The following is a 26,086-nucleotide window of genomic DNA, read 5'->3' as shown; positions in this document are numbered from 1 at the left end:
ACAGTGGCCAGAAAGAGAGAAAAAAAATAATATGTGAAGATACCTGCAAAAAAGATTTCTCCTCAGAATAATAACACATTCTTTCAGGTACAATAGAGTATAGGATAACTCTACTGAAGATAACACTGTTACTGCAAGAACAGAGCTGAGTTTGGCTCATGAGGAGCAGAGATCTTTCCCCTTATGAAAACTGCCATTCGCAGGAAGACACACGGAGGAAAAAGGAATGATGTTAAGGAAAAAGGAAGTTATGGGAGTGGGAGGCTGCCATGGTGATGACCAACCTTCCACTGCTTTAAGTCCTTAAGTGTATTACACTGTGTGTTCTGGATTTAATTACAGAGCTGGGAAGTAGCGCTAATAATGTTGCACAGTTTTGTCTTCTCCCTCTGTCTGATCCGCAGCTAATTAAAATAGACATTAATTAATATGTGCTTTGGGGTTCCTGAACTTTAGGTGATTTAAGTGTTATAAATAATATATTATAACTTATAGCACATGGATCTGAAACAGTTTAAATTAATGTCACTAACTAAGATGTGACTGATCTTTAATGCCGTGCATTGTAGGGAACAGAACACCTACATCTCCATGTGCCAGCTCCTTGGAAGAAGTCAGTTCAGCTGTCAGTCCCTGGGCTGCCTTCTCAAGCCAGCTAGGGAGGGTGTTTGTGGCAGAAACTGTCCATCTTTGATCTCACAGCCTTTTTATGATGTAAAGACTTCACCTTTTAGGCAGGTGCTTAACAGGCTAGTGCCAGTTTTATATCTGCTCTCTATAAGTTGCAGGTTTTGAGCGTGGCATTTTTTAATGGCTTTGTGCTTTTAGTTTTCAGTCCCACAGCATCTATGTACTCTTGTTGGGGTGATACATGGGAGGCAACTAAAAATTCTGAAAGCGTTTTTACTAGCTTCACAATTGCTTTTCTAAGTTTTGTCTTTGCACCCATTGCTGCCTTTTTATGATGGTTAGGATTAAGAATGTGCATTGTTAGCAAACCAGACCTCTTGGTCTTGTGGACTTATTTAGAAGAAAAATCAAATGGGCAGTAAAAATGGTGGTGGATGTTAATAAAATCTGTCAGTACTAGGTATATGCAAGAGTGAAGGATCCATTAGTGTTAAACAGGGAAAGTCCTGGTCAAATTGGACAGCTTTTAAATGATCAGCACAGTGGTGCAACCCTTATACACACCTCATGGACGACAATGTCTTCTCCTTCACATGTATGCAGAGAGGAAGAGGCTCACCTCCCTGCTAGGAGTAATCTCCTGCAGATCTCCTTCAGACAAATCTTTAAGTCAGACAGTCCTTTAGTTTTCAGGAAAAGGTTAAAGATCTGCTTTTCAAAATGACCTCTCTGTTCTGGCCTCCCACCCCCATGCCCTCCATACACATAGTAAAAGCCTTCTGTTAGAAAGGATTCAAATCAAGTACTCTGGCTACTCACAATTTTGAATGTGTCTGGATTTCTAGACTGCTGTTGGGTGCTGATTCCTTCTTATAATCACCATGGCAGCAATACTTAACTCATTCTGTTAAAAAAAAAAAAAAAAAAAAAAAAAAAAAGCTTTTTAGGCACTTTGTCTATGAAGCACCATACCAATAAAAAAGGAAGATAAATTTTGTAATTTATTTCATGACAACACAAAATTGGAAGCCTGCAATCAGTGGGAAGTAAAAGCTTTCAGAAATAAAGCTACAAGGTGATAAGTTAAAATTGCTGGTTGTCACATCTATCCTACTGCTTTTATCCATAACTGCTCTGTTCCTTGTATAAAAGTGTGGCGTTATTAGCATCCACTGGGGGCCTTCAGATGCCATAAAGACCTTGGGGCTCCCAGGTTAATGACTGGTATTAATTACTACCGATGTACAAATTTCTAAGGCTACATACCAGTTGCTATGTTTTATCTGAGGTATATGTAAAATTCCAGTTTCTTGCCCCATTTTATGTCACTGGCTCCAGCACTGAGCTCTACTCTAAGACAAGGCTATTTACAGGTGCCATGGAGAGTTGGATTTGAGTTTGACTGCTAAAAGGGTCAGAGCTTTTGCAGCGAAATGGGCCTTCCCACAGGCTTCCAGGGGAAAAAATGGAGCTGCTGCTTTGGTTTAGCCTCCTCTCTGAAAGCACAGTCATCCCAGCTCTTGCAGAAATGAAGGAACAGGGTGGGTAATGGCTTATATGAAGGATAAAGAACAAATGTACAACTTCCCAGCCTTTTTCCTGGCCCAGCAGTATCTCTCTGTATTTTCTTGCATTTGAAATACAGCCTGTCTCCATGCTGCTCCTTCTTTAGTGCTGTATTTGCACAACCAGCCATTCCTTGAAAGATCTGGAGCAGAGATGGGTACCATCTCCCCATTGGCAACCCCATAGGTTGGTCCAGCCTGCATGCCCTCTTCTGCAGACTCCAAGGTTTCCAAACAGACACTCTGAAGTTTTCTCCTCTGTTGTCCTTCATGCTGGGGGACTACACTCTGCAAATATCCATCAACATCTGCCTTACCACCGTGCCGCAAAACCATTTTATTCCGTAGCTCCATTTATGAGTTACCAGCTGCATATGTGACAATGCTGATAGCCAGTGGGCTGGCGCTGTAACTTCTCACTGGGTTAGCTTTGCCTCATTCTGGTCTTCCCACAATAGGTAGATGACATGTGAAACTCCTTGCCAAAGGGCATGGTAGATATAAAAAATTTAGAAGGGCTGACTGAAGCTCATGAAAATAATCTCCTAAGCATTACTACATACATAAAACCCACATTCAGGTGAGAAAGATCTTGAGCTAAAATCATTAAAGACAGATAGATGAAGATAAATAGAGAAGCAAGAAAGCAAGGAGTTTCACATACGGTTGTCTTGTTCTTACTGTTCCAAAAGCATCCACTTTTGGCTGTGCTTTGTCGTCGTTGTTTTATTTTTTATGATTATTGAGGCACCAGAACAAAAGATTGTCAACAGTCCTAGGAGCAAAAACTGTGTTCAGAGATCTATCAATGTCAATTCTGTAAAAGCAGAGTGAGACAAAGGCCTCCCTGCTCTACTGGAGTGGAAAGGTCTTTGGTCTAGCCCACTGTGGCTACTACTTATGGTGTTCTTTTATGTATCTAAAATGGGAATCAGAATCACTGTGTTTATCTATCTGTTACCCTTTTTATTGTTTTCCCTGTAGCACAACTAAATTACTTACACACACACGGAGTATTAAAACAGCAGCATCCAGGACAAAAAAGTAACTCGAGCCTTGCCCCCACATCTCACTGACAACTGAAGTGCTCTGATAAGTGTGAGTTAGAGGTCAGTGACATCTTGAAACACAGTGTTGTCTTGAACAGTAGTCTTTTCAACCAGAAGAGGGTGAAGCAGACCCCAGTGCATCTTTTATAAAGAATTTTGTGATGTTTTCCCTGTGATTTCTTCAATGAAACAGTATGAGAGATACAGCTGTGGGTTTTAGGTATTTTGTCCAGTGCATTTTCTACCAGTAGAAATTTAATAGAATCATTTTCTGCCTTTGAAATACCAGGTACTATATTGATCTTTCTCTTATAAATGCTGTTATTATGGGTTTTGATGCCTCCCTGCTTATAACAAGACAAGGAGATTTGTTGTATAGCATGGTTCTGTATATGTTTTGTAAATGAGCATAATTTTGAAGGATGAAGATTGCTTTTCTTTTTCACTGAGGTTTGAGCGAGGAAACCAGTATTTACAGGAGGAAGAATTTTTGAACATTTGAACCCCAGAGAAGGTTTTTATTTAATAGGTAATTTCGCCTTTATCTGCATTCTTTTATGTGGGATTACAAAGGTAATTTATCTGTCTGAATACTAGGACAGCTGCAGGGACTAATTTTACCTGACTATTGTCTCTTAAGGAGAAGTACAAGTCCTCATTTACCTAATACCAGCATTCCCTTTATTGTAATTTTTGTTTGTTTGTTTATACAAATACATTGCTTTACAAATTTCCCAGACCTCCATCTTCTCCCAGCTCTATAATCAGTATTTCCCAGGGCAGAGATGAAGACTTCCCTGGGTGGACAGATGACTTCAGTAATACCATTTTATATCCAAACTCTCAACGAATATTTAAGCACAGATTCTCCTCTTGAAGCCAACAGGGCCTTGGTGCCTGTTGGCTCTTAGCCCTGCTACACCAGAGCGCTGGCAAAAACTGGGGTATATGGCTCATTGCCAGCTCCCTGACAAGGCCCAGCTCCCAGCATCACTTTTTCCTGCTGTATCGTAAGCACCCACAATCTGCAGGCAAGTCTGGCCATGAAGTGTGCTACATTTCACATAAGGACAGCCCCAGCCTACTACGAACGTCTCGTTGGAAAGCAGCAGTTACTCTCCCATGCTTTCTCTCATACGTGTAGAGCTGTAGACCTTGTTCCTCTCTGTCCTGTTGTCTGATTGAAGGCAGAAAACAGACAGTGCTCCAAGTTTGTATCACACCCCGCCAGAAACATCCCTGCTGTCCTTTGGCATCCAGCCCAACTGTAAGTGCCATCGCTGGACAGACTCTGATCTAGGGTTTGGCCTGTGCTGAACCAAGCATTTTTAGACTGCTCTGACCACCATTTACAGTCTTTTAATTAATTTTCAGCCAATTCACTTGATTTACTATAGGATCACATGTTGTAGTCTAGATTTACTCAGAGACACTTTATGCAGATAACATATCTAGTCTGCGCAAATGCATGACACTGATTAATCTAAGCCATTTTAATTAACTTAAATACAAAATCCAACCAAAAGATTTTTTGTTGTTGCTATTGTTCTTTACTGACACATTGCAGATGAACTAACAACACCGGCAGCAACTAAAGACTACACTGCCGAATGATTCCTGTAAGGAATCTATAGAGTCTCAGTTTCTTCGTTTTCCTTTGTCTTTTTTTCCATCTTCACTCCTGCAGCTATCTGTGGGAACCTTGTGTTTTGTTATCTGTTCATTTCATTCTCTGTATTGAAAACATGATGTCCCTGATGCTGCCCAAAAACAACTTTAGCCTTAGGAAAATCAGAAAAACAATAAACAATATTCAAGAGATACAGGTGAGTGTCTTTGATCTATCTACATCACTCTGAAAGGGTTGTTTCCAAAGTGGATGCAAGACTGATGCCCTTTGCCTCTTTCTCACCTCTTTCCGTGTGGCTGCATTAGAGGCAGGCAGTGGACAATGGGCATGAGCAGGCTGTGGAAGCCATGCATAATGTGCTGGTCTTGTGAGGACACATGTTCTGGAGGGCATTTCCCAGCTGTTCCAGCGAATGTACTATCAGCCTCACCCCCTGCACTGTGGTCATGTTTAGTTTTGAGAATATTTAAGCTTTGAGGATGCCCTTACTAGATGCTGTACCCATGGTCTGTGTCAGCTTGGACTACTTATTTACTACTTCTGCATGACTGTGCTTCTTTTGCAGTTAGCTGCAAGAATTGAAGTATATGAAGTGCTCAAATACCGCACTTCAACAGTTTGAACTTAAAAAAAAAAGGAAGAAAAAAACCCACAAACATAAACCCAACCCTTGTATGTTATTCCTTTCTTATGTGAATGCTTTTGTTCTCTTAGACGGCTGGATGTCTGGATGGACAGGGTGGTTGCATAGTCTTTTATGTTCTTAAGAACCAGAAGGATATACTTGTGCTCTTTTGGAGTCAGAAGGAATTTGCATCAAAATTTCACTGAATTAAAAATATTGAAAGACATGGAGGAGAGAGCAGGATGGTTCTGTCAGCCAGTTTCACTGTGCTGTATCTGCCTTTGTCCTTCACTACCAAGCAAATGTAATTAATCAGAACACTTATGCTGAACAAATAGGTAACAGACACATCCAGTGCAAACAGTTTGTTACTAACTTTGCCCCTTCTCCAACATGGTACAGTGGGACCTATTCAGATACAGGTACTATAGTCAGCTGTAGGTGCTTTAGTAAATGGCTACACCTGTGTGCATGAATTAGTACAGGCACAGTTACAGCCTAGCATGCCTAAGCAGCAACTAAGCTAGAACTAATGTGTCCTGCAGGTAGGATTCTGGATGCAATACTTGTATGGGGTAAAAAATGACTGTATTTTTGTATGTTCCATAATTTGGTATGTTCCCACACACTTCAGCATTGCTAGCGCTGGTGGAAAATAGAGGGATAAGAGCTAGTGGCATTAGAAGCTGCTGCTGCACTAAATTTGGTAGCAGGAACCCACAGGGGTTTGCCATAACATTGCTGGCAAGTCATTGTGTAAGCAAAAATTATCAGCGGGGGTGTTGTTCCTAAATGTATCAGTCAGTACCTGGGTAAACACGCACAGCCACAGCCTGGGACTTAGCTATGCTCCTTCAGCGGAAAAAGGGACTGGGAACACATAGACAGCAGACCCCCTCCTTGACAGGACATTTCCAGCTGATATTCCTTTCACGCTCCTAAACACACTTTCCAGGCTGGTGAATGAAACAGAGCTTGGAGAGTGGAACATATATATATGTATTTAATCTTGTCCTTTCCCCTTCTTTGTGAATTTCCTCAAGGAAAGAGACTGCAGTCCCAAGTTCTGGAATGGATCCAGCTATCAAAGTTCAGTGGTGTAGTGGCAGCTCACTGCTTTAATTCAGTTTGAAGTTGGAGTAATTTAGCAAGAAGGGAATGTATCGCAAAGAGCTATTGAATCCCACACATACATTAGACAGCAAATGGACTGTAGATTATTATTATATCATTTCAAATTTCTGTCAGTTGTGCTGTGGGAACAATTTTTTCATATACAGTATTTAATTCTGGAAGCAATAGTTAATGCTTTGTACTGGGGCGAAGTAGTAGTGGACAAAACCACCTACAGAGCAGCAAATTTAGAGCATCTATAAATCCATCATCGGCTCCATTATTCAACATGTTTCAATTACATACCACAGGCAGCACTGACGGGAGCTTAAGAGTGGATATGGAAATCAGTTTCTGGGGAGGTGAGTTTACGGGCTTTATTCGTGCTCCTGGTCCCGAGGCGGGCTGGGAGGAGCTGCACGTGGCCGACACCTCTGAGGCCTGGTTCATGTCGTGGTGCGGCCTTCATCCAGCCCTGCCTCCTGGTGCCCCATGAACACCAGCTCAAAACCTGCAGACATCAGCAGATGCCCACTCAGACACAGTTTTAAAATCTTGTTTTCGTTGCGGATTCTGCCCCACGTTTTGTACATGACAGAAGATAAGCCGTGAGCAGCAGCACTGGCAGACATAGGATGCCTGCAATAGCTGCCTAGCTCTCAAGGAAGCACTATGCAGCAGCACGTCCCCAGCCCTTGGAGACATCTCTCTGAGGGTCACTGTATCAGCAAACAGGATCACTAGAGGAAATTTTTATGTTGGTCCAGGGGTATAGCCAGCCGCATGCCTTCCCTCAGCATTATTTCATTTTGTTAATTAGGTCAGTTTTAATAACCAACTACCTAACTCTGCTTTGAAAGCCGGTGCCCGCGAGGCATCAGAAGGAAGGTGTTAAGTGTCTACGAGCAGCAAGCGGGTACCGGTACTGTATTTCTGTAGGAGAAGGACAGCTCGAATCACAGCTGAATAAGAGATGCCAAAAAAAAAAATTGCAGCCTGTCATAATGACAACAGCAGCGTCCTTGTGCATCCTGAGGCCACAGGAGCAGGAGTTGTGTCCATGGGAGGGGCCTGGCCAGACAGAGCATGTCTCAGTGGCTCTGCTCCCACACTGTGCCGGTCCTGAGGCACACGTGGAGGCTTGGTGGGATTTCTTGGGTGGTGAGGAGTAGTTAAAGTGCCGGGCCAGCTTCCCCCCTTCCTTCTCCCTTCAGAAAGAGGTACTTTTTGTTGAGGAGTTAATGCCTGGCACAGTTTTGGTTTGTCTGTGGAGACAAGTTCTCTCTGTGCTGTCTAAGCTACACAGTAATGAATTGCAGCCCACTCACAGCATAACGAGGGATTTCTTGCATGGGGACAGATCTTTTACTTACTATTGCTGGAGAATCACTAGCACAAAAATTTTCCTCTTGACCCAATGCTCCACTCTTCTGGGCTCCTGCAATAGCTATGGTCTTGATTGATTCATGCATTTTGTGCACGTTTGCTGTGCAGATGGAGAGCAAGCAACTGATCTTTTGACTTTCAGACTTTCTTTATAGGCTGACATAGGATTTGGACAGATTCTCCAGAAACACAGTGGCCAGAATGATTGAAGCCATCAAGCATAACAACAATAAGAGATATCATGGGGATGTGATGCAAACGTTCTCAGTTCAGTGGTGATGGCTGTCAGTAGAAGCCTCAAAATAAACACTTGATTTGTTGAGACTGTGGGCATTTTTTGGGCCTGTTTCCAGAACTCAACATACACAAAGAAAATAGTCAAGCAACCTGCACAAATTTGCAAAGTCACGATGTATGAATTGATGGTAAAAAATGTGAAGGCTAACTTCATAGACACAAAATAAAATATTTGGAAAAATCATAATGGATACAGAAAAAAAAAATAAAAAAAATACCAGAAGGAAATACATCTAAATCAGCATAGAAAACAGCAACAGCCTTTAGTATTGTGTCTGGTGGTACAACACCAGCTTAACAGAGTGTGAAGCACAGCAACCCATCCATGGCAGTGACAGGGCATTTCCATGCCACGGATTGTATGCTCCAGTAGGAACAAGAAATATCTCCCATCTTATCCTTGGACCACAGCTCTAGAGTAACCTCTGTGTTGAGCAAGATGCGTCGAATACGAAGCCTGAAGGGAAGCTGCTTAAAATAAAGGCCAGATGAGACACTTACCCTAAAGCTGCGAGAGCCATCGAAATAATTGCTAGCTCCTTAACCTTTCAAGAAAAAATTAGCTGAACTGTAGAAAATGAAGGATTAAAAAGTGAAGGTGGGGGGGAGGGAGAGAAAACTGGGAAGAGAAAGATGCTTTTAATTTGCAACCTGCTCTCTTCATCAGAATTACTTTAGGATAATCAGGCAGATGCGGATGTTTCCTCAAAGGTAATGCTTGAGTGGTGAAGGTAAAATGCGATGGTTGGATAAAACACGCTTGCAAATTTGACAGGTTACATTATCTTTTATTGACATCTGAACAGAACTGCCAGACTCTAGAGGCTTTATTTTTGCATCAGCCTCTTTTTTTATGACATCTGCCATCTTTAGAAATTAAACAAACTTTTTATTGTAGAGTTTTAGCAGATTATCTCAAACAGACTTGACTGCTTCCTGATAAATTGTGTGATATGTGATGTACCACTGGCTTTAACCTGTATTTTTTTTTTTATTTTTTTTCCCCTGTAAAATCATTCAAAATAATTTATTAAATTTACTCTGTGTTATAATCTAACTTTGATCTGGGAGACAATACCAAGGCGAAATAGAAAAAGATGGATTATAGTTCCTACATTAACAGACTTGTGCCAAAAAAACCCTTACACTTTATGAAATGAGAAAGATAAGAACATGAATTAATAATGCTTTAACAGCAGTGGCACAAAATCCTTGAACAGTAATGCTCCAAAACTACTCATATTGATTTAAAATCTATATTTAAGATGGTTAGGTCTAGAAGTCCCCCCTTCAGCCACATCAGATATAGATTTTCAATTTACAGAATTGTTTTAAATTGCAGTCTTTAATTCAGAAAATACCCTACAAAGCTTTTCATGTTTAAAAGTAAATTCCTTGCCTTTTGCTCTCTCAGATTGTTCTAGTTAAAGTTTAGCAGTCACCATTGATAAATGGTTGTGCAAGACTATGTGAAAGCAGAGCTGCCACATGTTCTGCAGAGGGCTTGTCCCATGTTGCACAGTTGTAAGGCCTTGGAGCCTGGAATGAGGGAAATCCCATAGTGAATACAGATTAGAAAATGATTGGTCTCATGGAGAGCTTAGGGTCACCAAGGGCCAAACTGTGCCTGAGGTGATACGTACCTATTGAGTACAACAAGGGCTTGTGTTCATGCAAGGGCAGAGTTTGTCAAAAGTGCTTTGCTAATAATAAACAGAGATTGATGGTCTTAAAAATAAAGTTAGACAATTCTTCACTTTATATTGAAGTAGCAGCAACAAGAGAATTGATTATTGCTTTCTTGCATTTCAAAACAGTTCTTGAGGACTTTGCTGGCAGTTTGCACTGTTCATTCAAAGGGAAAAGATTAGAGCCTGCAGCACCATTAATGTGCTAATATGTAATTAGTACAGTGTCACCTTAAACACCAAATTAATTCACAGTGGTTAGGTAAATTGTTGTGTGTACTCACATTTATTTTTCTACAAAATGATTGAAATTTTAGCGTGTTCCAGTGAGACTGTCCTCTCCCAAGAGTAAGATGAACTGGTGTGGAACAGATGTGAAATTTAATTAGAAGAACAAAAGGGTATTTGTCACAAGTCCAAAAAATGCAACAAATAATGGGGGCTGGGACAGAAAATTGATTCCAAGAGTGGCAAAAAACGTCTCCCTTAACTAGTAATGGTAATGGGTAGAGGAGCCAGTACAAAAATCCAAAGGGAAGTGCTAGTTTACATTTAATGGCTTGAAGATGAAGACAAATCACCCTGGCTGAAGTTCAAATTCACATGTGGTGGCTTCAGCATCCCTGTGATGTGTTTCTGAAACTGGAAAATAAACCCTTTCCCATCTTGAGTCCGGCCATACCACCAAATTTTAAGGGTGGCTTTGGTGGTGGAAGGCAGAGCTCCTTTCAAGCCTCCAATCTAAAGGTGGGTTTGACATGTTTGTGGGATCTGCACTGCCAGCTCCTCACCCCTGGGGCAAGGACAGTAAGATACCTCTGTAGCCATTTGAGCAGCTATATCTGTTCTTGCTCCTTACACAGACCACAGAAATAATGACAGCCTGGCTGATGATATCTCCACTAATTGTTCTTGAATGGCTCATTGTGAATTATGCAGACCAGCTCAGCAGAGAAGCCAAACCTGAGTGAATGTTCACGGTAGCTAGCCACACCAGCTTCCCACTCTTCTGGGTAGAGGGAAGTGAAATGCCATGCAAGAGGTGATTTGCAAACCTCTCCCTTGCTCTCCATCCCATCAGTATTCATCAAGACTCAGAGTTTATAGCCATGGAGTGAAAGATGATTGTCCTGTCAAACCAGGGAAATTAATCCTTAGGAATGAGCAGGTTTCCCATTTATCCATAAATTGACTTGCCCCTGTTGGTAGTATAAAATGAGTGAAAGGATGTGTTGGATAGAGCATCCTGCTCTCTATGTGAGACGCCTCACAGAGCAGACAACCACCCTGTTCCGGAGAGGCTTGTGAACTCAGAGTAACTTCTCTTGGAAATACCTTCAGTGAGCAAAAATGAGGAGACACAAAAGAAGGAAATATAGACTAATTAAGCAGAATCTTCTCTAACCCAAACAATTTTATGCTTTTTCCACAGGGCATCAGCAAATCTTTAAGGATGCAATTTCAGCTCTAGCCTTGAATTTCCTTGCTGTAATAGGGATGGAGTGAATCTTTTAGCTTCATCTGAACATAATTTTTCTGTAAAAAGCAGATTAATTCTGAGTCCCAAGTTTCTAGTACTCCGTGTTTTGATTTCCTTTTAGTGCCTATATAGGTACAGCTTAGGGAATTGGTTAGACAGATGGAGTTTGGCATGAATTTTTATTTTTTTTTCACACTGAATGTAAAAATGATATTTTTTTTGTTCTACTATGCAGCTGAGATAAGAATGGCAGGTGGCTGGAAATAACTAATTTCTAGATAAATTGTATCATTCATTGCAAAACTCTCAGAATACATACATACATACATACAAAAAAGGGGGGGGGGGGACGTTCTTCAAGTTGCAGACTAATGGCTGAAAACTTGTTGCGTTAGTCATTGGACAACCTTAAAAGCCATGTTATTGTCAAACATACATTCTTTTTGATGCCCTCATGTGGAAAGCTCTTTTAATTCATAGCTTTGTCCTTTGCCTAATCTGATCCGTGACGGGTTGAACTGTACTTTATTCCATGCGCGATAAGTCTGTAAATGAACAAAGCTGATAGCTGTGGGTTTTATTTGAAGTAGATAGGAAAGTTTAAAAAAAATAATAAAAATCTTTTGAACAGAAGTTTGACATTTTAGAGCTAACAGCTTATGTAATTTACTAAATTCTATTAATGTGAGTACTTATCATCAGAGTGCCTGAACAGGCATGCAGTGGGTCACCTTCATAAAAATAGCAGCTAAGTACTCTTCATTTCATCTCCTGCTTCTTCGAGTTTGTTTGGAGAAGCAAAAGTACCAAAGGAAGGAGTGACAACATAAAAGTCATATGTAAAGAGTCAGGGACAAAAAAACAATAAATCTGCCAAAGATATTTTGAACAGAGATAGCAATAATCTTGTCTTGTATACCTGACTCCAAATTGCTGATCTTTATTGTAATACCCAGCAATGTACTGTACTGGGCTGACATTTATAAAAAAAAATCTTTTCAAGCTCTGCCTCTCAAAGCATTTCAGCTGGGAATGAATTGTAAGTCCACAAGGAAAAGAAGACAAGCAAGTAAATACTGTGCTCATAAGAAATTCAACAACAGCTCTGAATATTTTCGTTAGCATTAATTTATGATTTGAGATGAACAAGCAGTTAAAAAACAAGCAAAACAAACATAACAAAAACAAAACAAAACAAAACCAAAAAAAAACTCATGCTGTCCTGTGAGTATCCGCTTAGATACATAGGCAAATTTCATTTTTTTTGAACCAATTCAAAGGATTGTATGAAGCTTTATTAGCAGAAACTATTCTCCCCAATGCCGATTTTGAATGTAATAGTTTGAACATTTACCAGAAGTAATTTCTTGAGCTGCATATCCACAGTGTCAGTTAGCTAATTAGGCAACTAACGTCATCAGGAATGAGTCTTACATGGTTTATATAATTAAGAAACGCAGTGTGATTTGCAGATATTCACAACTCTGTACAAGTGATCTGCAAACCTGGAATTATTAATTATAAAGGCATTCATAAACAACTGTGCATAACAAATTTAGAAATGTTGTGATCCCTGTAAGGGCAATTTGCAAACAAGAAACAAAAGGCAGAATTTGTTTAGACATGATTAGGAGCTAATTATTTGCTTAGCTTTATTTGTCATTGAAAGCATAGGCGCTGGCAAAGTTGCCAAGGCTCTGAGCCTCCAAGTTTTGGAGATCTCTCTGGGAAGGCAGTCAGGCTCATTCACCCTACTGTGAGCTGGTGTGGCTTTATGGAGGTCAACTACATGGCAACTATTAACTCCAGGTCTGAATTTGACCCTTCTGCCCCAGGTTGGCGGCTACTTGGGTGTTTTTTTCCATTTGCAGTGTTGACACTAGCAGCCGCACACAGTGTTATCTGCTCGCTGTCCACAAGCACCTGATTTCCATTCTTCTCTGCTTCTCTTTCACAGATTGACACATAGGTTGAATTCAGAAGTGCAGGAAAAGAGCTCTGTCTGCGAAAGGAGCCTGCACTCCAGAGGGTTTGCTCTAAACTATTGTGAGACCTCCGGCTACAACACAGGACATGGGAGCTTTTCTGAACCCTCGTGTCTTGTGTTGCAGCCAGAGGGGCACATCTTTTCAACCGAGTCTGAGACAAGTAGAAGAAACCAACATGAAAGAGATGAAAAGAGAGTGAGAGACAGGTACGGGCATGGGACTTCACTGAACGTCTGAGAGAAGCAGACTCAGGAATGTGATCCTTGGCATTAGCCTTTGGAGCTTGCTCCTAGATCCAGGGACGTCAGATTTCTGCCAGTTCTTGCATGCTGATTGAGAGTTTTGAATCAGGTAGTAAAAGTTACTGTGCTTACAATGCCACTGGCATTGGTCTTTTTGTTTCTGTGAATTTGACTAGCATTACTGAATTAACCTCTAGATGGTTTGCAAGTATTTTCATGAACTGCCTGTTTGAAACTCAGCGCTTTGGTTTCTGTACTTCAGCAGTTGCGGGCATGAGCTCTCAGGAAGAAGAGAATTAAGTGACCTCACATACTTTGAGCAGAGAACATGCCTGTTCTTAGCACTGATTTTCTTTTTTTTTTTTTTTTCTCATTGGGCCAACTTTTCCCCTTCTTCAAGATCTGGCTTCAGTGTGAGCCTCAGCTCGAGGAGGTGCTGCAACGTGTTTTCTGTGGTTTGGCTTAGCTTTGCTGCTTGTTCAAAATATTGCATGCCAGTATGTTCCATCTAATCAATTATTAATGTTTACTCAACTGAAATCTTCCTTTTTAATACTTCATTAGACTGGATATTCTAGGATATGACGTTTTAAATAGCTGCATTTAAAAATGCTTATGCCGCTGAAATACCCAGAAGGTGACTTTGAATTTGTATTTGGGGTTGTTAAAATAACATGGGAGATTACAAATGCTCTAGTTCCAGTCCTGCCATTTTCTACATCTTGTAGGAAGCAACAAAGACGTGTTGACATGTCTTTGCAACAACATGTGACAACAAACATGGTTGAGTTTTGGGATAAGGTCTGAAAAATTTAGATTATGTTTCCAGACTGTCTATGGACATTCAGACTCTGCCCCATTCTGTATTCATTGATTTCAGTGGCAATACACACAAAACAAAGCTCTTCTCGAGGGATTAAGAACAGCAGAAGCTGGTCCTTGGATTTCATCACAAGAGTGATTGTTTTTGAAGATTCCCTTACCTGATAAATAATGTGGTTTTGTAGTCAGTTTTAGATTGCTATTTCCCATGGGCCAAACAAAAAAGCAGTTATAAGAAAGGTAAATAAATATTCTCACCTTCACTTCTCTGATCAGGCTCAGTGTTTCCTGCACAGTTTGTGTAGCTATCATTTAAATGAGAGCGAGAGAGCTTTCATTCAGCAAGCGTCCTTCTGGTTCAGTGCTGCTGGCTTAGTTTTCAATGCCATTCACAGTATTCAGTGTGATCTTTTGTGCAAGTCAGTGGAAAGAATTTGCAAAATAACACCTGGGAGACAGATGATCCAGTGCCACCACTGCCCCACTGGGTTGAAAAACCCAGTTGTCACCTTCCCTACCCCACACATCTCTTGCAATCCCAGGAGCATGAAAGCTCATATTTGAAAACTCTTGCGAGAGAAGCTCAGCCTCCCACTATTCCCCTATTCTCAAATACATATAATGTTCAAATGTTTTCTGAGGAATAGGGGAGTGAGAAAGGCATCCCGGTCCCAGTGGAAGAGCTTGGAGGAGAGAATGCTTCAAGAAAAAGCAGGGATATGTGTACTTGTACCGAGATGTGGAGGTCTGGGTACAAATCCCTACAGTTCCACTGGCTTCATAGAGCTACACCAGCTTACTTCAGTCCGGGCAGTTTACTAAGGGATTTTTCCCTTTTTATAGTATCCCATACAGCAAAAGTTCCAACAGTTTCTAAACTACTCACACTCAATGATGTACTTTGGGGGAAGGGGGAGAGGTATTAGTGATATGCATTGAAATTCTTTGCTTCCTGTTGCATACATGAAGTATGTATGCACTAGGAACACAAAGCAAATAGTTTGACAGTAAGATACGTTGATACCATGGGATAGGGGTATTTTTTTTGCTCTGGAATCTGCCAGTTAAATTGTACCAGTGAAGAAGATTTTTGGAAGTAGTTAGCCATCAGACTGTAGCCAAATCTTTAGTTTAAAAGAGAAAAAAAAAAAAAAAAAACAGTTAAGTATAGTTTATTTTTTTTTTTCCAGGAAGTATTGTTATTATAAACTATAATTAGTGGTTTTAACCCAGCAGTATTTCATTTTCCTTAAAGGAGAAAAAGGCTCCTAGCTGAGTATCTTTGTTAGAGCTGTCAGTGTCTGCATTCATAAAAGGAAAAAGAGCTGTGATCAAAAACGGGCAATTTCTTGGCAGTTTAGGTGCACACCCCACCAATCAAGAAAGCCTAGGCCTCCAAATGATATTAAAATAATAGAAAATGGAATTTTGTCAAACATTCAGGTGTTTTTCAGAGAACCCATTTGCTCAAGTGAGAAGTTTATTTGTTGGTGATGGCTGAATACTTAATTACAGTAGCTGTGCTAAATATCACTGCTGGCGCTTGAGATATATTTAGATTCATCTCTGTCTCAGAAAACACAGCAATTAAAATGCAGCACTGTAACGTAACGTAACTGATAATAGGTATAGGGCTGAGGAAGGCTTGAGATGTTGCCAAACGTGCTATGGAAACCATAGATGAAGCATGAAAATGGTGGGAGATTTTCCTGCCTCTGCTAGTCAGAGCCCTTACTCCGCTCCACCAGTGCAGCATGCAGCAGATTTTCAAGGGGATGTAGAGGAGTTAGGTGCCTCTGGCAGTAATGATCACCACAGCATTAGTCTTACTGTCTGTAATTTACCTGCTTCATAAGTTTTGCCTCAAATAATGACATGAAACTTAGTCCTGAACAGATCTATGGCATTCCATTAAAAACCTCTTTTCTCTCTCCTGCCCTTTCACGTGCCACGTGTACATGTCATGTGAATCCTGAACCAGAGCATGGGATTCCCACCTGCTCTGTCTTCTTGCACAAATCAGCATCAGTCAACACGATCCTGGTATCTCTCCCTGTAGGGGCTGTGATTCCACCTAGTGCTCCCAGATGGTGACAGAGGAGGAGAGTCCATGTGGGATGCTGAATCTAAAAGTTTGTCCCAAGCATGCCTGAAAACTCAAGTTGTTGAATTCTATTAAGTCCTGGACCCTAAGACAGTGCCAGAAGAGATCACAGAGCAGAATGCAAGCACATCACTCCTGGATGTATTTTTAACACTGCTGTGTCATGTGCAGGAAACCAAGCACAGCACATCTTCAAGGACAAACTGGGTAGGCAACGTCTGCTTGGCACACAGTGTCTAACTTTGCTGGAAGAAACCTGATTTACAACATGTATGGAGAACGCCTGCATTGTTATGGGCTCTGAACTTCCCAGGAGTTGCATTAACCTTGAAACAGCAATGTAATGAAGAAGTATCCTTGTCCTCATTTAAGCTCTGTTTATGCTTTGAAAGTCACACACAGTTCACCGAGAGAGTTTCTCCATCCCTCCTCAAACAGGGAACGCATTGATTGTCAGAGCTCCAAGCTGACAGTATGAAGAAGTGACTTACCCCGTTGATCCATACAGCAGTGGCAGTGGATAAGTTCCTTCAGCCAGTGAGCCACTTGGAAAGCAAAGGGGCTGGTCGTGTTTGCGGGCTGATTCATCCTGTGATCACTGTGTAGGAAATGCTAACAAGACTGGCAATTTATTCAAGCCAAAATAGAAATAGAAATAAAATTAAAACTCTTATCTTTCATTTACAGCACCATTCTTAAAAGCCCCTTTCTTGCGGTGTGTTTTTTAAATTGAATTATTATACGCATGTTGTACATGTCTTTATTTTCACTGAGAATTTAATTGACAAAAAGCTCATTTTCGACTGAAAAAGATGGCTTTGCTGGAAGCATAATAAGCCATGCACCATTAGGCCTGGTTATAGTCAGAAAGGAGCAGTAAAAATGTCACCTCCTAGTTCAGGTCATCTTCCTGAGAGGATCACAGGTGGTGTTTGTTCACTTTACTGACTAAAATAAATCTTATTTCCCTCAGCTGCGAGAACAATGCAGTTAATGGAGATTGAGCTGGGCTTCGGGCTGCATCCCATATATTCAGCAGAGATTAATTTTATACTTTAATGAAGAATGTTTATCAGTAGTCACGGCGCAGGGGAAGCATCCATTAAGAGCCCCGGGTGAACTTCCAGTAGCCAGACAAAGAAAGCGCCTTTGTAAAGCGAGCCAAGTCGGAGAGGAACCAGGAACATGGGTGCCGGTCACCCGGCACATTTGGGCAAGCAAGGCCAGCCTGCTGGCATCCAGCCTGCTGGCATCTTCCCTGCAGACAGAGGACAGCAGCAAGGCAAGGTCTTGGGGAGATTTTCTGTCACCCTGACCCAGAATCTGCCCACTGTCGCCCTGGGAGCTGCAGGACGAGCCACACCGGGGTCTGTGGCATCAGGAAAGGCAGAGGAGAGCCCTTTCCTCTTTGTGCTGGCCCGTAGGGATAGCTGGCTGCAGGAGGGCATTTCCCAAAGGTGTGTACAGTTTTTAAAGGCACTGCTGCAGCTGTTCAAGCGCTGCTCCCCTGCTTCTGCTCTCCACAGATGAGGTGGGACCTCCCATGCGATGCCAAAGGTGCATTTTTTCTGTGCCGTCGCAGTGCCAGGGAAGACCTCTTGAACATACAGTGCCAGAGAAGATCTGTGGGTCACACAGTGTGGCTTCAGCAGGAAGGGAACGTGCTGGGACTTGGGCATCCAGTGCATGTCAGGGAGCAGAGATGCTCAGGACAGACCTTAGTGCTCTGAGAGGGGTGGGGGGCAGACCCTCAGCCCCCACATCTGTACTGCCTCCTTCTCCGGGAGGCTTTGCGGGTTGTGCTTCTTGTACCAAGGTACTATTTTGGGATCAACTTTATAATTGTTTCAAATGCCATTGGCCCTCAACGTCTGACTCAGGAACAAGAAACCACGATCTGGGCTGTAATTAGAGAAAGTGGCTGAGGCTGTTTTGGCTTCTGAAGCCATAACATTCAAAAAAATATATAAATAAAAAATGGAAAGGAGAATGGTGCAGAAAAGGAGAGAAAACCAGTGCAAGTGTGGTTGTGTGCCTGTGTACTCTCCAGATTGTGGCCTGAGGGATCTGGGAGCTGATGCTATAGATGCCTGTTGCCCTCATGTTTATCCTGAGCAACTTCTGCTGAGGCACAGCAGAAGTTTCACACCAGGTTGTTCAGGCAGCGCTGCAATTCAGCATTCTCAGTTGGAGTTTGGTAATAAACACTGGAAAAGGCAAAGGCATTTCCTTCCACCCTACTAGCAGGGAAGAAGCAAGGAGAAGGAAAAGGCACAAATATAGGTGCACCCATCCGATGAGGAGCAAGCAGCACCCAGAACAGATGGGAAACGCTCCCAATGCCGTGACAGGGCAGGCTTCCCTATTCCCACACGTGGCGCAGCATGGCAGCTATGACTCGCACAGGCATCCTGAAGGAGCGTCAAATCCAGCTGGCAGGAGGCTCCCGACTTTCCATGGTGTCAGCCTCCCCAGAACGAGTCCCGTTGTGCTGCCTGGGTGCCCGCCAGGCAGGAGGAGGCAGGGTTCCCGTGCGGCTGTGTGCCTGCAACCATCAGGACATTTTTTGCTGTGCATCGGCTCACTGCAGCATGAATGTGGCTGTCGCTGTCCTAATCCCTCCTTTTTGCTTGATTTTGTCAAAAAAAGATAAAAAATAAAAATGTCTTCCTTCCTTGGCCTTGCGTGGACCCTGTCTGTAGCAGGAACCCAACGCTGAAGAACTGCAAGGCGCTTGCTGGCTCTTCTGCTCTTTCTTCATCAGTGGGCTCCACTATAAGCAAGTTAATCAGGCAAAACACTTTAGCAGCCAGCCGTGTGTACGCTGCTGCACAGGCTAGCTTATATAGTAAGGGCTGACTATAGTAAGGGCTAAGAAAGGGCTTGCAAACTATTTAAAGGGGGTAGTCAGTAACTCCTGCTACGCGCTGCCTCCTTCTCTGCCACAGATCCATCCACACAAATTATAAGAAGAGCTGAATCACTGCGTTATAAATAGACTCGCTACGTATTTTTCCTCCCTGAAAATAATTTCAAACTGAACATGCCTACTCTATTCACTTTGAATTACTGTGCCTAAGAAAAGAGAAGAAGACATTTTCTAACTCCTTCTAGTTTCCCTATTATTAGTCTCACTGTTAAAAGCCTTGACTGTTAGCCTTTGGGATGCAAACCTGCTCCCGTTTAAGTCAATGTGAGTTTTATCATTGACTTAATTGGAAGTGAGATTGAGCCACTGGGCATGTGAGTGGCTTTGTGTAGAGCTGGAAACAAAATAATAAAGGAGACTGAGGCAAAATGTAGTGCATTTTTTTTTTCTTTCTTTTTTTTTTTTTTTTTTTTTTAACATCTAAGCAATAACCCAGCTTTGCCCAGCCTGCCCACAGTCATGCTAAAAGCGAAGCCTAGGCTGAAACGAAGTGCTCATAATATTATAGCTTAATTAGTTTATGGGAGAAAAATGCTGAAGGGGAGAGGAGTTCCTGTTGTTTGTTTTTTATTTTATTTTTTTATCATTGCTAAACTGACTAACATTGTCTGCTTGATGCTAACTTAGCCGGAGTCCTTGCCCTGTTCCTCTGCAGCCTGCCCAGGTTGCTGCTCCCTCTTCAAGCCCAGGTTTTAGTTTAATGACTGTCATGCTGGGTACCTCTGAAAGCACAGAAAACACTTCTTTTCTGTGTATCTAATTTGCCCATTATTAACATTATCCCCAATCTTTTAAGTAGCTGATTATTAAGCAAAGAAATAGCAGTGAAGCAAGGAAAGAATGCGATAGGGAGATTTACTGTGTGGGAGGCAGAGATAAAATTAGATTTCTTTAAGCTGTGTAGTACAGTTATTAGGAAGTTAGGCTAATTTTTCAAGAAGCTGTCACTTAAATAACCTCATCTTATTATTCATGCTGAGGTATTTACTACAGAAATTCTTTCCCCCAGGTCATCGTCTTTTTCCAGTGGCAGAAGTTGGGAACTCAACAATTGTTTACGTGCCCGAATAATGCAATCCCATGTTATGGTAACGCATATAGTAGATTATAAAAGGATGTGATTTAAAAACACTCTGCCAGTGCTAGTGAAATTGTTTGCTTGGCCTCTTTTAATGTTTTCACCATCTTTCTCTACATTTTCAATCCACAATCTCTAAGTAGAGACAGCAGTAAATTTCCCTTCCCTTGATTTGTTCTTAATGTTGCTTCTCGGTATCTGCTGCCTTTTCTAAAGGTGTTGAGCAGCTCCAGCGTCAATCCCACTGACTGCTTACAGCACCCAGTATCTCCACCAACACAGGGCTCAAGGTCTATTTTTCCTCTTGGTGGCTTGCTTTTTTTTCCCAGCTGTATTCTGTAGCTCCAACCTCAGTGTTGCTCCCTGTCTTGTCCTGCGAATAAACTTCTCAGACTGGATTTTTGGCTAATCTATGGGCTCTTTAAAGTATGTGTAACTCTTAACTTGGAGTGCTTTTTCTAAGTTGTGAACTGTCTCAAACAATTTCTGGGCTAGCCAGTCCCACAGCTAAGTTCCCAGACACTGCTTGGCAAAAAAAAAAAATCTATTTACACTTCTTTCAACATTGTGTCTCCAACTCTACCCCTCTCTTTCCCTTTGCTTTACAGGACAGTCTCAGCATCTACTTCTCAACTCCACTTTGGTGGCACATCAGCCTGCGTGCTCCTCCTGAGTATCTCGGTAAACCAGGAGAGTTCTGCATAAACTCACGTGGCTTTTTACTGCAGATTCAACCTCTCAAACCTCAAGGGGACTTTGAGTCTACTAAATATGAGGAACTTAGAGGAGAACAGCAGCTTATTGTTTTTATAGCACAAAACACAATAAAGGGATTGAGTAGGGGGGAAAAAAGTACATTTATCATGCCTCCATTATTTACATTGTTAGCTTAATCTCTTGCTGCTGGTAGTTTGCCAATAAAAAGTGTCCTTCTGTTTTTAGAGGGGACATCATTGTCCTCTGTTGTGTGACTTCACATGCCAAATTCTCAAGGTTCAGAAAAACAGTCAGCACACTGTGCAGAGCTGTGCTAGCTGTACTAGGCTGTCCATTGCACACGTCTTAATTTGAGCACAGAAAACCAAAAGATATTGAAATTATGAGGTCCTTCAAAAATGGCTAAGATTTGGGAGCCTTCTTAAAGTGGTAAATCCATGTGTGCCCAAGACTCATCCTGATTAGACAGCGAGAGACACTCTTGGTTCCGTGGCAGTATCATTGCTGATCTCCTGGGTTGGAGTGTGCATAGCTGTTCCTCTAGAGAAGTTTGGGGAGATCAGAGCTACAACAGATTTCAAGTTTGCTTGTTTAAAATGAGAATGATATGAACTTCATGGTAGGCAAAATATGGCCTTAAAACTTGGATGCTGTTCTAGTAGGGGAATGGAAACCTAGAGAAGATCCCAATCAACTGCTGAGGATGTGACCTTCAAAATAGCAACTTACCAGAAAAATCAGCCTTTAAAGCAACCACTTTGATTCATAAAAATAGGTATAAAAAATTATAAGGAAGCTTCAAGACTAGACCAAAAAGGATGAACATGACTGGTTGAGGCTAGAGTGGCACATTTTTGACAATTCCAAGAATAAGACAATGAAAATATTGTTATTGGGAAATGAATTTCTCTTTGAAACCTCATACTACAGAGTAATTAAGTAGCACGAAGGAGCTTGTTTTCAAGGTGGGTACAGAACTGGTGGAGAGCTAATTTAGGACAACGTGCTACTGATGTATGTACATCATATGTAGCTCTTCTCACCCCTACCAACTGCTGCTCTAAATCTACGTGCGTTCCCTTCTTCCTCCTTCCTTGTCTCCTGTACTTTCTCTCTCTCTCTCATTTTTTTTTTTTTTCTCCTTCCCCTTCTTCAAACAAAGCAAATACATGTTCTTTTTATTAGTACTGATAGGTGAGGCAGCCGACTTTGAACCCGCCTGGTAAATTTGCATGGCAATTTCACAAGACCATCAGGCTCGTCTAATTCTCAGAAGCATCTGTCCTTAAAAACACTTGTAGCAGAAGTGACATTGTAAACAAGACAAGCGTCCCCAATGAGCAAATGAAGCCTTTCAGAACCGAGTTTCATTTGATAACACACGTCAACATTCAGTCAATTGTTTTCTTAACCTGATTATGGCATTGTGCTTTGTGAGCAATAAACACTACATTCATTTTGCTCTTTTATAAGAAAAGAAAACTTGGTGGTAGGGAATTATAACTTGGAAGTGCAAAGACAGGCAGGAAAACTGCAACTGGGACATTGATTCAAAGCGGAGTGTCTTGAAAACATTTTTCAGACCGGTTTTTGTCTCCCTTGGTGAGCTTGACCTGTTCCTTCAGGCTTCTTCTGCTGCAGTACGTGTGACTGTAGGACAGCAGGGAAAACCTCCTTCTACATCATGTGAAAACAAGCTTCCCCAGTCTCCAACACACACATACACTGTCCTGCTCCTGAATGAGCACACTGCACACCTTCTGGGACTTTGCAGATGCCAGCCAGTTGTTTTGGCAGCTGTGCATCTTCTACGTCTTCTTCTACATCTTTTTTCTTTGCCTGGCTCTCAAGGTGCCCCAGTTGCTGTGAGTTTCTTTCCAATGTCCCAGATTTCCCTTTGTGTCTCTCCACAACTCCCTCACAGCCAGTCTTTCAAAACTTTGAACTGTTCTGCCTTTGTCCCAGCCCTTTGCAAAACGTGATTAGTAAATATTTACCTGGCTGAGAGGCACACTGTGGGGCCTAGGGGCTGGCTCTGCAGTACCTGCTGTGATGCGAAAGGTGAGGAGATAAGGAGGTGAGCTTTACTTCAGCTAACCCTCAGACTAATTGAGCTACTTTCTAAAAAAAATATGCAATGTGAGAGCACAACTTCTGTAGGGCTCCAATAGCATTTTGGGGGCTGTATTAGTCAGATGGAGCCACACACAGCATCCATCAGAGGGTATGTTCATTACTGTTGGAGCAAGCTGATCCTCCCTTCTTATTTATGCCCTACAAAGTGTAAATTTCAGAAATGAATAGTTGATCTACTCTCTATGCAATGACACATTGCCCAAGGCCGAGCCTTTTTTTTATTTTTTCCCCATGTATCTGCTTGCTCCATCGGATCATGCCCACATACCGCTATTTCAGTTCCTAACCTAGCAATTATCCAGCTACATGCATGTGCAGCCAGCACACTGAACACGACTTCCTCCCTGGTGAGTTAAATGAAACTCAGGTATCTTTTTCCCTCCTTTTATCAAATTGACCCTTTGTAAATTATCCTGTATTTTTTTGCTTTGTGATTGAACTGTAGCCATTTAGAACTAAAAAGATAAATCCTTTTAAACCCCAACTTTCTTCTCTTGACAGTTTGCAATTCTTTTTTTTTTTTTTTTTTTTTTTTTTTTTTTTTTTTTTATGACTAATTAGCTGGGGGCTTTGTGGATAAGCTGTTGGCTTCAGTGCCTTGCTTCAGGACCCCTTCCTGCTCAAGTGTAAAAGGCAGAGAAGCTGCAATAGCACTGCTCAGCATCAGTTTTCCCCCCACTGGAAATCTGTCACTCACCTCTTTACCTCTGGGCGTGAAAAAAAAGAAGAAAAGGAGCAATATGTGGGAGAAGTCCATGGTGTGTTGTCTGGCAATCTGACATACTAATGTTTCCTTCACTGGGAAGAAGCTGAAAAGAGAAAGGACTTGTTGACTTGCTCCTCGTGCCATCCACGTGTCCATGGTCAAGTAGAAGTTGCCACGCAGTGGGAAACCAAAGCTGGCACAGGCAGTAAGCTCTGCAGAAGAAGAGAGAAATCCCGCATCAACATACAGAGGAAAACTGGTCAGCGGAAAGTTCTCAGGAGGTGCTGAACAACAGCCAGGCTGGGAGAAGACAGAAGAATGAGGTGGCGCTGGGCAGAGTGTCTGGGAGCCTCAGGCCATGGGGGGTGCCTCCAAGGAGCCCTACCTCCAGCACAAGGCCAACATTGTACTTGAGCAGAGGATTTCAACTCACAGGGCTCCCTCCGAGTCTCTGTCAACTTTGTCTGATGGGAAATTTTCCAATATCATATAGCAGAGCCTCTGCGGATTGTCCTCTTTCTTCCTGGGGTGAAAAGGTGAAAAGAGTCAGCAAAATTATAGACAGTGGCACCTGGTGTGATGAGGAGTTGCTATACATGCAGTGGGATTTTAGCTATTTAAACCTCTAGATTAAGCAATAGTCTAAGCGTTAGTTGAACATAGTTAACAAAAAATGTTGGTTTACCTCCTAAGAATAAATAGAATTCCAAGGAATTATGAAGACTTATTGGAGAGTGACTTGGAGATTTGTAAAGGTATCTGTGGGTTTGGGTGGTCAGCCAATAGATTAGATCTAGATTAGGTCTACCTAATTGGAAAATAAAACAGTCAAAAAGAGAGAAAGAGAGAAAGAAAGAGAGAAAGAGAGAAAGAGAGAAAGAGAGAAAGAGAGAAAGAGAGAAAGAAAGAAAGAAAGAAAGAAAGAAAGAAAGAAAGAAAGAAAGAAAGAAAGAAAGAAAGAAAGAAAGAAAGAAAGAAAGAAAGAAAGAAAGAAAGAAAGAAAGAAAGAAAGAAAGAAGACAATTATTAAAAATGGAAATGTAAAGTTTATCTTTAAAGGAAAGCCATATAGTCAGCTCTGGCATAAGACTAATTGATTTGCACATATCTTTAGGAATTTAAAGATTATTTCTTCTAGTTCATATTCATCATGATTATAAGATATATTTCAGGGGAAGGAAAACATTTAAGTAAGGAAATGAAATTAAGCCATTCTTTACTTTTTCAGGGTCACTTCCATTAGGAGGAAGAGTCCTTGGAAAGAACTAATCTTCTCTCACTCTGTCCCTTCTCACCACCCCTATCTGTGGTAGAAATATTTGCCGTGACACAGATGACACTACAAACACTGGGGTTCAGCTTAGGCAAGTGAGATATCTAGATAAATTGCTTTTTCTCTCTGGGGATGAAAAAAAAAAAAAAAAAAAGCATTAAAAAGTGTTATTTAATGTATTCCACACTGGAGGAAAGGTGTTTTTCTAGGGGGACTGCTGTTGTATTTCCAAGCCACCCTGCCTGTTTTATTCTGTGTGTTTATTTATTTGATATAGCCACTTCCTATTCTAATTTAATTTCAAGAAGCTGCAGCTCCTTAGGGAGATCTATTGTAGGTGTGATGGCTGCAGACTTTAAAAGGAAGCCACAGGTGATTTCAAGAGATGAGATAAACTTTCAAACACATCAAAATCCTTTTGGAGAAAACATTAAGATGAGCTTGATTTTATCAGGATTTTCTGCAAATGCCCAGATTAGCTTTCACACTGCCTGGAGGGGCACGGAGGCCTGGGGTTTGCCTTTACAAATCTGAGGACTTGAGCCAGCTAGCCCTTGGTGTTTGACTGGGAAGCTGAACGTTTTTGGCTTTGGATACAGCCCACATTTCTCTAGAGCTATACTATTTT

At 41.6% G+C, this 26,086-nt stretch overlaps 1 long non-coding RNA gene across 2 annotated transcripts in view; it reads left to right on the top strand.

The window, feature by feature from the left end:
• The window catches only part of LOC106018988 (uncharacterized), a 50,324-nt gene extending 28,167 nt beyond the window's left edge, over window positions 1-22,157 (top strand). Inside the window, exons 3-5 of one of the 2 annotated variants that reach the window (XR_005263628.2) lie at window positions 13,421-13,657; window positions 20,558-20,636; window positions 21,235-22,157. This is a non-coding gene — a long non-coding RNA (uncharacterized lncRNA). The other variant, XR_002404878.4, reaches the window with a different exon arrangement.
• Window positions 22,158-26,086: the final 3,929 nt, after the last annotated feature.

This window comes from Anas platyrhynchos, chromosome 2 (genome assembly GCF_047663525.1).
Source record: "Anas platyrhynchos isolate ZD024472 breed Pekin duck chromosome 2, IASCAAS_PekinDuck_T2T, whole genome shotgun sequence".
In the NCBI taxonomy this organism is placed as follows: Eukaryota; Metazoa; Chordata; class Aves; order Anseriformes; family Anatidae; genus Anas; species Anas platyrhynchos.
Note: the sequence above shows the minus strand (reverse complement) of the source record. Positions and strands in the feature narration are given on the sequence as shown.